Genomic DNA, 12,663 nt, shown 5'->3' on the forward strand with positions numbered 1-12,663 from the left:
CTTGACCAACACTGGTCGTCGGTATGTTACACGTTTGGATGAGACCTTGTTGCAAAATCCATCCATCACTGGATATCTTTAGGCAAAACTGCCTTCTACTTCAGCAAGCAGAGCGGTAATGGCTCAGTTACAAAATATGTGTTGGTTTTAGAGCCTCCCTTCGAGACAGGCACTCATTACCAGATTTGAAGAATTTATAAATGCACACAGATTGCCAACATGTGGCCATCAGTCTGAATGAGTCTTTATCAGTAAGCACAACTCAAGGGGACTCAATTCAACTTCAGCTCGTTGTATTCTGTTTATATTCCTGTAGAACAGGAAGCTTGCTGTGCATATTGCACAATGTTAAAAATCACAATAATATCGTATCATGAATGAAGTATTGTGATAATATCAAATCGTGGGATGTCTGGTGGTTCCGACTTCTATTTAGTACTTGAGTTTTTGAGACCGCTACATCATCAGTGGGATTTCTTTTCCCCGAACAACCAAAATAAATTGCACAAAAATGCCAGATATAGAAAAAATGATATACATACATAAGCAAATATATAATTCATTTCTTTTCAGAAGGTTCAATAAAGAAAAAATTGGGGTTTATGTGCCTACTCTAACCCTGAACTCATTAGAGTTGGACTGAGATGGAAAAATTGCCTCCAAATTTCAAACTCCCTTTTGGGGAGTTCGCTGACCTTTGGACTAAAGAGGAGAGGGGCCATCGAGTTTGTTATCAGAACACAGTACAACAACGCACGATCTGATATCCTCGTGTTGGTGTTGTTCCCAGATCATCATACTAAAGGTTGTTCCAGGATCAACATTGCAAGTGACCAATCAGAATGTTGTGATGTCATACTTTTGCGACTTCGGGAAAAACCGGCGTAAAACAAAAAACTGTACTTAAGCTGCGAGAAACCGCCTTTGTCCGCCGATCAACGGACCCTAACCCTGACCCTAACCCTAACCCTAACCCTTTAATAAACGCTAAGCAGAATTGATATTGTCCTTGCAACATTGGAATTTCATAAATGCACGAATGGGTTGGTGCGCAAAAGAATAACGTCACAATAATGTGATTGGTCACTTGCAATGTTGAACCTGGAACAACATTTTCATGATGATCTGGGAACAACACCAACACGAGGATATCAGATCATCCGTACAACAACGAGCATCTGTGGTAGTACAGCGGTGGATCAGTACACCTGCACAAATGTAAAAACCCCTCTGATTCTGAACAATACATTGAATACATAGTTTAGACCTGTCATGCTGTGTACCCCAACACACTTAAAGAAACAAAAAGTATCACAAAGTAGTTCCCAGACTCAAAGCTGAAGTCCTTTAGCAAGAGGGAAAGTATTTAGCCTTCCACACTACAGCACCAAGCAGGGATGGGAATTGAGAACTGGTTCTTGTAGCACACTGGTTCCCAGTAGTCCAATCCCTTGGAATGACTTTCCTTGGAAAGTAAAGTACTAAACTGCTGCTTAGTGATGGTGGTGGCTCTCAAAAGTCAGTGAGAACCCAATGAATCAGAATCACTAAATTCTTATCAAGTCCGATCACTAGCACCAAGAGCGATGCAACACAGTAGTAAACATGCCCCTGTCCACACTTTTGTGATATATGATGTGGCATGAAGTTAACTTATTTTTAGTTTCACTGTTTGATATGTTGTCTAGGTTGTTGTGTGTTGTGCTATTTTCAGGTACAGATATGATTTAATATGACTTGCAAATTATTTTTCTCCCTGATTTAATCAGGCTTTTTTGGAAACAGAGTTGTAATTTTTAAGAAAAAAGCACTAAAGAGACTCAGGAAGGTGGGAGGATAGGATTTGGGCATAGCTGAGCAGATTCATCAGTGTGACTGACAATCGGACAGGCCAGCTGCTGTCCCGCTGCACAGAGGAAGGAGGACAGGATGAGAGCGGATTACAAGGATGTGTGTGTGCGTGTATGCTTGTGTGTGTCGGTGGGGAGGGCGGTAGTGTTGCAGGGGTCCGTCTGCTTTTTTGTGTATGCCCGCATGCTTGAGATTTGAAGTCACTGTGTCGCTGTCATCTCTTTTGAGAGAGTCTCACATTCTGTGGCTCTTTGTTGATGCTTCTTGCAGCGGGGCGGGTTGACAGGCTGTGAATGGCCATCCCTGCTGTGCTGTGGCGGCCTGCCGCGCGGAGTCAAACCCTCAGCAGCCCTTATTAGTGTCAGCGATGCAGAGACATGAGGGGCTTCTGGCGTGTGCATGAGTGAATATGTATGTGTGTGTGTGTCTTTTTTCTTTCGCTCTTTCTCTTGTTTGTTTTCTCTGTGTCATTTTTATTCAGCACTATTTTGAAGTTTCGGGAAAAGCGAATAACTGATGTGAACAGAGGGAGAGGGGTGCATGAGGTCTGTGAAGGAATGTGCAAAGTTGAATGCATGTAGGAGTGAGGGCACGTGTGTGTGTGTGTGTGTGTGTGTGTGTGTGCGTGCGTGTGTGTGCTGCCACATCAAACGCCACCCACGCCTCCTCTGCTTGGTCCTCCCTTCTCTCCTTTCAAGTCTGACAGTGATTAATGATCCTCAGCTGTCAGGTACGCGTCCCTCCTTCTTCTTCTTCTTCAGCTTTCATTTTTACCTCTTATCTTTTAACATCTCGTGGGGTCTAACGGGAGGACAACAAGGGCGTCACAGGACACAAAAGAAAAAGGGAATCAAGGCAACTATCAGACAGAAACAGTGATTACCTCTCTTTCTCGGCCCCTTTCTCTTGCCCATAAAAGTACTTTTACCCTGACCCTGTGCTCAAAACCATGAGTCTATGCGTGCGTGTCTGTGTGTGTGCGCATGTGAACACGTGTGTGTGCAACTACAAGCAAGAACCATTTCTCATGTGTATGCATGTGTGTTTTTACATGTGTGCATGAGTGCGAGCCATGAATGTGCCATGCATTCGAGCTTGAGAGAGACCAGACACGGTGTGTCAGCCATTGCTCTGTCTTTCCTCCTCCTTAGTTCCACGCACCCTCCTCCACTCCCAATCCCGATGATGGATGATGGCGAATGGGAAGTTTCCTCTCTTGGACTGCTGGTTGCCGTCAGAAGACTAGCCATCTGCTTTCCATTGCAGGGGCCGGTGGGGGCCCTCGGTTTTGGGCCTGGGTTTTTGGCTGCCCTGGCAGCACGATGTGGCTACGCGGGCAGCTAAGGATGGAGGCAGGGTGGGCTGCAGAAGAATGAATAAACCCATTTAGGAAAGTAACAAATGAAGCAAAGGAAATTATATTTATTTTCAACTGGAAAGATGATTAATCAGACTGAATTAATGTTTGTGTGGAAGCCCATGTGACTGACTCTGGAAACCGTACTTTTGACATAGTATACATTTACAACATCCCAAGGGCAAAATTAATGGCAAATTAATGTGAAAATAATTTTCCAATCATTTCGTCTAATCATCCACCAGGTCACTGGGTTTTAGCCACATGCTAAATAGGCAAACTTTTATAAATAATAACTTTTATGACTGGATGTTTTTAATGGGGGCAAAAAAACTTTGCACCTATTGAGGTTTCACAGACACCATCTGTCATTTTTGGTGTGTGAGAATCACAGATGACCAAAGGAATGTCAGGTAAAGTCACACAGGAGACCAGTCAGTGAACCTCTGATAACCAGTAGTCTTCAGGAAAAAAATGTGCATTCCCTGACAAGTTGGCGAGTGGTTCCTGGAAGCTGATGGCAGTTGCTAGGAAATATATGGCTAAAGCCCCACAAAGTCACACAGGTCTACCAGTTGGTCTCCCTGGTAGAAAATGTATATTTCCCTACCAGCTTTCAAAAATCTCCTTGCAATAGCTTTTTCCATTAGGATATTGCTGCAGTGACCTGTAGTTTGCATGGAACATGCATCACCAACTACTTTTAAAATGAGAAGTACAAGTCAAACCAGAAATGGAAACCACTGGCCTTCAAAGTAAAAATTACACCTTTTGAATTATGTTTACTGCATCACTGAGAGACAGCTTTTGCCATAAAGCAAAATGTTCTCTGCGTCACACGTTTTCACGTTTTACTGCTGCTTTGCTGTAGTTAGAGTCTGCAGACAAGCCAGTGTATTCCATGCAAACTACAGGCAACTGCATCAATCTGCTAGCGACCAAGGCAATTGCCTTTTTTGTAAAATCCTCTTTGGAATTACCACTTATATTTTTCCCCAAAACCATTGATTGTATTGCCTCCGATATGGCGGCCAACTCACAAGCAATGTGTGGATGCTATTATATGAGAACCCTCTACAGCTGGCATTGTTCAGTTCTTACTCTTTAGGGCATTGTGAGCAAGAGTGTCCAAAAGAGTGGAATTTGTCATTGTTTAAAGAACTGCACAAAAGTGAAGTAGGTAGTGTATCGGTCTAGATCTCAGGAAATTTAAAGAATCTGAAATCTGACAGAATTACACATCCAAATAGTGAAAGCTGGGAAATTTGACAGCTCTTTAAGGCTTTTTTTCTTTGTTTGAAAGAGGAGAACAACAAAGGTTTTTCTCCCCCCCCCTCCCCAATTTCCCCCTTCATTTCATACAGTTTCTATTTCCCAATGACATGGAGGGGTTCGTCAATGTCGTTTCCATGCTAATACTCACTTCTAGAAAGACTATTGTTACTGATGAACTGCTGGGCTACACACCTATGAATGCAACATTAGCTCAACAGCTACTGGCCAGTTATGTAAGCACTCTCACCATCACCAAGTTATGTTATTTATTTGGTAAAGACAAGTAAAAGAAAAGGATGCTTTAAAATCTCATGTAGAAACACATAGCAGTTTGTTTTATCAGGTTTTCAGAACCACAGAGTAAAATCTAAAAAGCAGCAGGGACATTAACAGCATCACAATAACTTGCTGTTGCTAAGCATGTATTATGTCACACTCAGAAGATCCAGGGTAGCTGACATGTTTTTCTAGCAATAAGTTGGTTGCTTCACCAAGACCCAGATGGTCCATGAGTATCTGTTTTCAAAAGCCACCCACGAAGGGGGAATAGAAAGTACAGATTCATTCAACCACACATCAGCTTCACAGCTTTGTCATGTTGTGGAATCTCAAAACGTTACTTGCAGGGCTGGAAATGACAGATTTAAACAAATGATTTCAATCAGAGACTATTTGGGTCCGTGCAGTGCCAAGCCACTGCTCACATGTCACTTGTGATTTATTAATCCTGGACATATTAGCTCAGCAGGAGATGAGGAGTGCAGACAGCTCGTGAGACAGAACAGGGAAGAAGAGAGGGACAAAGAGAAAAATAACCACTCATCACAGTTCTTCAGGATTCGTTAGTTAGACATTCCTGACAGCCATACAAGTCCAGATGTTTTCCCTCGATACAGACGTTTACCATTATATTCCAAGTTTTGTGTTGACAAAAAAGGTTGCAAAGGGATCATTACTGTCTTGCCTTTTTGCTTTATGTGCCACTGGACCCTTTAGTGGCTCTTTGAATCCTTTGATAAAAAGTTGTGAAATTTAGCACACCGATTGGGCAAAAGCTTTTGACATTTTGGGATAAAGTGGCCCTTCATCGCTGCCTTCAGCTGTAGTTCGTCCTCTTTTTCATCTTCTTCTACTATTGAGTGTGTAACGCTGTAATGTTTCGGACAGTAACTGAGAACAGTCCCGTGGTTCTTTTTAACTAAGAACAAAGTCTGCACTTCAAACATCCAGGGGATTTAAAGGGTTGATTAGGTTATGGGCATTTATACACATAACGTTTGCGCCCTGCTCCCAGTGTTCAAATATGAGGTGCTATTGGCACCTTGGATCAAGCAAAATTCAGAGCAGATGATATTCAATCTATTGAGTCTACATCCTGCTTCAATCGTCTTCTTTTTTTTAACACATCGTGTGAGTTTTTGCCCAGTGCTACTTAATTATTGAATGACTGGTCACGGTGTGTGGAATGAAAGGGTCGTTTGTCCTGTCCTTTTTTAATTGTGCAGTTGTTGTTTTTTTTATTTTTTTTAAACTTTAAGTAAATGTTAGCTTTATTTTTACCTTACGCCCAGCAAATGCTGCAGAATTATGTTATTGTTAACAACCTTATCCTGCCAGTTTGCTTAACCTCTTTAACAACCACCAAGTCAGCAGCACCCCTTGGATTATGGTTCGGTTAGCATCTACTGGCATCATCTTCAGTTCAGCTCAACTTACACTGTGCCAAATCGAGGCAACAGTTGCGTCAAGGTTCTTTAGAACTCATATTCTTCTTTTGCAAATGTTTGTCGTTGGTATGAACATGTATATTTTGAATACCTGCATTACTTACAACAGATTTTATCCACCACAAATTTAGAAACTTTTCCTTTTTTTGTAAAATTATAGCATTAAACAGTCTTAGGATTGTTCTTGTAATTTGTTACATGTACACGTGCATAATAATAAGAAATGACAGAGAAAGAAATATTGAACACATGAAGAAAAGGATGAGTAAAAAGGCAGGGAAAGTCATGACACCAGCTGAATTCTATCAGTGATTAGAAAGCAATCCTCCCACTTAGTGTAAATTAACATCAACTGGTTCAGTCCCAACTGATGGCCTATAACAAGGTGTCACATGACCAAGGTGTCACACAAGAAGCATATCATGACATGCTTCTTGTGTGGGTATAAATCAGTGAGCTCTCTCAAGACCATCACAACCTTATTGTTGCAAACATACCGATGGCTTTGGTTACAGGAAAATTACAAAACTGCGGTTCTAGTGAGCATTGTTGGAGTCATAATCCAGAGGAAGAACATCATTTTACCACAAACCAAAGAAGACCTGCAAGGTTTCAGACAGAGAAGGAAAATAATTACCAGAAGAGTTGTCCAAGAGCCACAAAGCACTTGTGGAGAGCTGCAGGAAGACCTGGAATCAGCAGGTACAACTGTTTAAAAGTAAACAGAAAGTAATGCAACCGCCATGGCCTGTATGCACGCTCACCACGCAAGACTCCATTGCTGAAGAAAAAGCACATTGAGGAGTGTTACTGTAAGAATATAGTCTGGTCAGATGCCATTATAGACGCCATGTTTGCAGGTCAAAAGGCACTGCACACCAACAGTGAAGTTTGGAGATATTAACACACAAGGATGACTAGAAAAATGTACCAAGACATTCTTGATAAAAAAAAAAATCTGCTGCCATCTACCAGGATGATGAAGATAAAACGCGGATGGTCGTTTCAGCAAAACAATGATCTCAAAACGCAGCCAAGGAAACTCTCAGTTGGCTTCAGAGAAAAAACAATGGCCCTGCTGATCACCTGAGCTGAATCCAAATGGAAGTCTATGGAAAGAGCTAAAGCTCAGAGTTCATAAAAGGGGCCACAGAACTTTCAGGATTTGAAGTTTGTTTTTGTGGAAGAATGGGCCAAAATCCCAGCTGAGCAATGCATGCGATTAGTTTCTCCATACAGGAGGCGTCTTGGTGAGAGGTTCTCGTTGAAGGAAAACATGTAGCCATATAAACCCTTAAGAACCCAGTAAGTACAAGCAAATAAAGTGAGTCACCTCACTTTTCTGTTAAAATCATTAATCACCATCCCTTTCATCCTGCACTCCCACCCACATCCTTTCCTCTCTTTTCTCCTCTTTGTTTCTGATATTTGACTCAACTGCTAAATCATGCACCTTTTTTTAAGAACATTAGTCTTTCCACATCATTTTTAATTTGGTTCATTATTTTACTAGATTTAATAGATGGCTTGGATCTGGAGAAACATGCACATTGCCAGATTGTCCCTGCAGTGAAATCTTGCGGAAAGAATATTTGACATGAAGTTTTCCAAAAATTTGTATAACTTAAAAGTCTGTGCCGAAATTAATACACCAGCTTTAACAATCCTGCTCACATCTGTTACACTGAAGAATTAAAAGCAGAAATCTCAGTGTGGGTTGGTGTATGTGTGTGTGTTTGTGTGACACTGACTGATAAGTGATGGGTTTTCATGCAGTTATCAGCCACCTGCCAGTTTTCTGACATCTCTCTCTCTCTCTGTCTTCTTCTTTCTGCTTTCCTTCAATCTGACCTTCTTTGACTGACACCTGTCTTTGGGCAAGATTAATGATCCATCTGTGTGTGTGTGCTCTCTCTCCAGGCCTGTGTGTTAGTCTCTATGTATATGTGTGTGCACAAGTGTCTGCTTTGTTCTGTTCATGCGCTTTCAGTCGAACATGCACTCAGCCAAACATGCAGTCAGCCAAACGCGGATTGATCGGGGTCTGGACCGGCGGGAATAGAGGTGGGAGTCAGCATTGATAAGGCAGTAAATGAAGTGATTGGCAGGATCAATAGAGGCCCCGAGGGAACAATGAGCATTTCTGCCTGCTGGTCTGTCTCTCTGTCTAAGGATGCAGGGATGGGAGTTAGGGGAGACAGAGTGCAGTGGGAGTAAGTGCACAAGCAGAATGTAATACATAATAGAGCTGGCTTCAGCCTCTCTGGCTGCTCTCTGTCCCATCCATCCATATGACAGGACAATGGAACAGCATGGCGAATAACTGAGGACTGGCTCCCAGTGTGAGGAAGTCAAAAGACTGGGAAACCATCCATGCACCAGAGTTAATCACTCACCTCCTCAGACATACTTTGTGTTATTGCAGCAGGCTTTTATGTATGTTGTTTATCATATTTTCACTGTGCTGTTTCATCAGTTATGTGATATAATAACTACTGTATGAAATGTATTGCTTACTTATCCAGGAGATTTCATTTTTGGTTATTGCAGTAAAATGTCTCCACAATCTCCCAATTCTTCTATCTTTGAGGACTGGAGGTCTGTCGCAATTTAAAAGCTATCACATATGTTAGATATATATCAGTGATACAGGAGGGTTATATATATATATATAGATATATATATATATACACAAAATATCCAAAGAAATTGTAATTCTGCAGAGTTGTACAGTTTAAGTGTAATAAGTAGGAAAAGAGAAGCAATTTTACTTGTGTGCTTTCCATGCAAACTATTGGCAACCACAGAAATCTGCTAGCCATCAAAGCTATCACAGAGAGGTTTTTGGTGAAGCACCGTGTTTGCAGCCAACTTCACCAAGTGACAGCTGGAAAACAGGCAGGAATTATGGATTTTTCCCTCACCAGCTGGTTTCTAGGCCTGTGTGACTGATGCCTAAACTAGCATGTATGCAGACAATTATTGATAATGTGAGTATCCAACTTGCAAAAAAGTTTTATGTGAGTTGCCTTCCACATCCTTGGTGGAATTCTCATAAAGTGGCCGTGTACATTTGTGTTTTTGGACTAATAAAATGTCTAAGATCTTCTTTAAGGTTTCCACTGCGCTTCCTAAATCCTGTGTGTCATTGTGATGGTTTGTATAGACCTCAAATTTAAGTATGTGTTGAACCCTGCTAATGATCTGTGGACAACGCTACTTCAAACTCCCCTGTATACCTGCTACAAAGATTGCTTCGCTCGCTGCTGAAACCTCGTCTTTTATGCATGTCTTCTATCCTGTCTTCCTTCTCTCACCCCAACCGGTCGCCGCGGATGGCCCCGCCCCTCCCTGAGCCTGGTTCTGCCAGAGTTTAAAAGGGGGTTTTTCCTTCCCACTGTCGCCAAAGTGCTTGCTCACAGGGAGTCATAAGATTGTTGGGTTTTTCTCTGTAAGTATTATTGTAGGGTCTACCTTACAATATAAAACGCCTTGAGGTGACCTTTGTTGTAATTTGGCACTGTATAAATAAAATTGAACACTTGTCGCTTGTATTTATACCCACTGTTAAGGTGCAGGAAGCTGCTGCAGTGTTCTCCATGAACAATACGTGTCACGCACTCAGGTTTTTTCCAACATCTCCCTCTGTATATCTGTATGTCTCTGAGCTTCTGTGCTGAAATATCATTAAGACGGTGGGAAAAACTGACAATCTTACCCTCGTGTCTTCAACAGCGCAGCATGCCAGGTTACAAAAGTTGGGAGGCGTATGACCAGCCAAAGTGCCAAAAAGACTATGTTGCAGGGCCCAAGACACCAGCGAAACAAGCGGTTATTACAAAAAGTAACAACAAATTTACTCAATCTAATATACATTTAAATAGTCTGCTCAAACTATCCATCATCCAGCTCGTAGAAAATCTGTTACATCTCATAAAAGAAGCTATTAGAAAAGCCAGATACAATAAATTTATAAAATTAAAAATACAGATAAATAAGGAAACCGAGTATTGTCCTCCATGACCTCATGCTTTTTAATCTACCAAGGAAGGTGGAAGACAAAGAACAGCTCAATCATTCATGCCTAGTTTTTTAACAGAACAGGTATTATTATCTCAAACAGCTGCAATTCTTACAGAACAACCTTGTGCAAAATCACCAGCTGTGAACAAAACTTCTCTCATTTCTGTCAGAACTGTGTGAGACTGTGAATAAAAACTCCACCTCACCACTTAATCCTGTCCCCACTCCTCTTTTGAACTGTAGTCTTTAAAAATCAACCATCATTAACGAGTCCCACTACATTATTCTTTCCCTTTGTCCAAAATCACCTTGGTCAAAACTCTTTTCAGGAAACAGTAATATCCTTAGTCCTAGCAAATCTCAGCACACATTTAACTAAACATGACATCCTCAAGGAATTCAGTCTGGCTTTCAAATAAATTTAATTGTACTGAACAAAAACAAACATGTGTTGTTAGAACATGTAGGAACAGGGTGTCTTCCTTCCCTGACCCCCAGCCCTTTAAGGTAGATGGCCCCGCCCCTCCCTGAGCCTGGTTCTACCTGAGGTTTCTTCCTGTTAAAAGGGAATTTTTCCTTCCCTCTGTCACTGAGTGCTGATTGCTGGGTTTTTCTGTGTTACGGTAGAGCCTTTACCTTACATTATAAAGCACAGTGAGCTGACTGTTGTTGTGATTTAGTGCTTTGTAAATAAAATTGAATTAATCTGAATTAAAACAAATGTTAAGGCTGAAAATTAATGACAATTAACAATTGAAATTAAATTGCAGCAAAATCTAAATTATTTTACTTTGTCGTAAAACCAAATATTGGGCCCACTTGGTGTGTTAGTTATGCCTGATTTGAAAAAGTTTTGTGTGAAGTGCAATCACTTCATTTCAATATTAAGCACAGTGCTACTTATTAGCGTGACTGGCAGTGAATTGCACGTCCCAAGCGTTAGTAAATCCCTTTGGATCTTGAGAAAGAGACACATATGCAACAGGATCACTGTCACTGACATCTCTTTGTACATACTGCCGCTACTTTTTTATGCTAAAATTCAGTTAGCATTGTTGCAACATGTTAGTAAATAATCTGTGAATTCAGAATCAGTCAGCGGGAGGATCTGTGGTTAAAACATACAAGTTAGACACAATAAAGGAGACTCAGGGAGTCACAAGATGATCGACTACTAAAGTTGGTCCCAGACCAGGATAAATAGGGCTGCATATTTGACCTGAACTACTGGATCCCAGTATGCTTCTGGATTGGCTTTAAATTAATGTTACACATATAAAAACCCTTGAACCGCGTGACATTGCTGCAAGTTGTCAGTTTATGCCCTGACCCACACCTGCACATTATCCACTGTCAAATTAAGAGCGAAATTGATAACACAGTGGAAATTTTGTTGATCGTGCCCGCAAACTCTGGAGCAGCCTCCCTCTAAATAATGTTACATCGCTGACAAATGATCTCTCTCTCTCTCCCGTGTGTGTCTGTGAAGCCTTTTGGCAACTGCAAAATTGAGTTATGCAAATAAAATTGACTTGACTTTGTTGCACCACCGTACTCTTATGGTCCCTCTTCTCTTTAGTCCGGATGACACAGTTTCCATGGTTTCCAGCAAGAATTTGAAATTTTGATTGGTCACGCCACAGGACAATTTTCCACTTTGCACGAGCAAACTTTTCACTTGTGTCTGTTTTTAATGCGCTGTCACATCAACATCAACATGTTTATTTTTTTTTAATCATTGCATCCTGTTTTTATTTCCACACTGTCCTAACCTGTAAATGGGGTTCCAGTAGTAATAGATGCTCAGTTTCAGCTTGTTACTTTTTTAAATAAATCTGTTATCAGCTTTCCTTCTGCACCTGTAATCCAGGTTCAACAAATATCACCCCTTAGACCACAAGATTCTTGTATTCGATAATATTTCTTTCCTGTGAAGCAAGCCTCTAGTTTCACCTTTAGCAGCAGCTTCTTTATGAATATGGATTGCATGTATACATAAAGGATTAAGATCTCTTCTTCAGTTTCCTTCTACTACCTTTCCTTCCTCACTCTCTCTGTCTCTCCTCTCAGCTGTTCAAATATTGTCTTTCTATTTATACTGAGCTTGGGGAAATATTTACCCTGGGCCAGTGAAGCAGGGTGGATATGAATGGGCATCATTTCAGCTTGTCAAATTAGCTGCCGCTCGCTGCTTGCTAATGTCTCTGTAATTGGAAAGGCTGGCAGCACAGCCTGTCTGACTGCTGCTTTGGCATGGACGTCACGTGTCGCAACCTGTCTCAGAGGGTCGGGATGCTACGCCACAGCCACAGAGGGCACCTTACCAGGTACTTGATAAAAGCAGCTATGACACTCATATCCACAGCGGCTTACAGGAGCTGTCCATCAAACTGTTGAAGGTTTGCTTATTGTAAAAAATGTGTTGATGAC

This window comes from Neolamprologus brichardi, chromosome 12 (genome assembly GCF_056152115.1).
Source record: "Neolamprologus brichardi isolate AB-2024 chromosome 12, ASM5615211v1, whole genome shotgun sequence".
NCBI lineage: Eukaryota > Metazoa > Chordata > Actinopteri > Cichliformes > Cichlidae > Neolamprologus > Neolamprologus brichardi.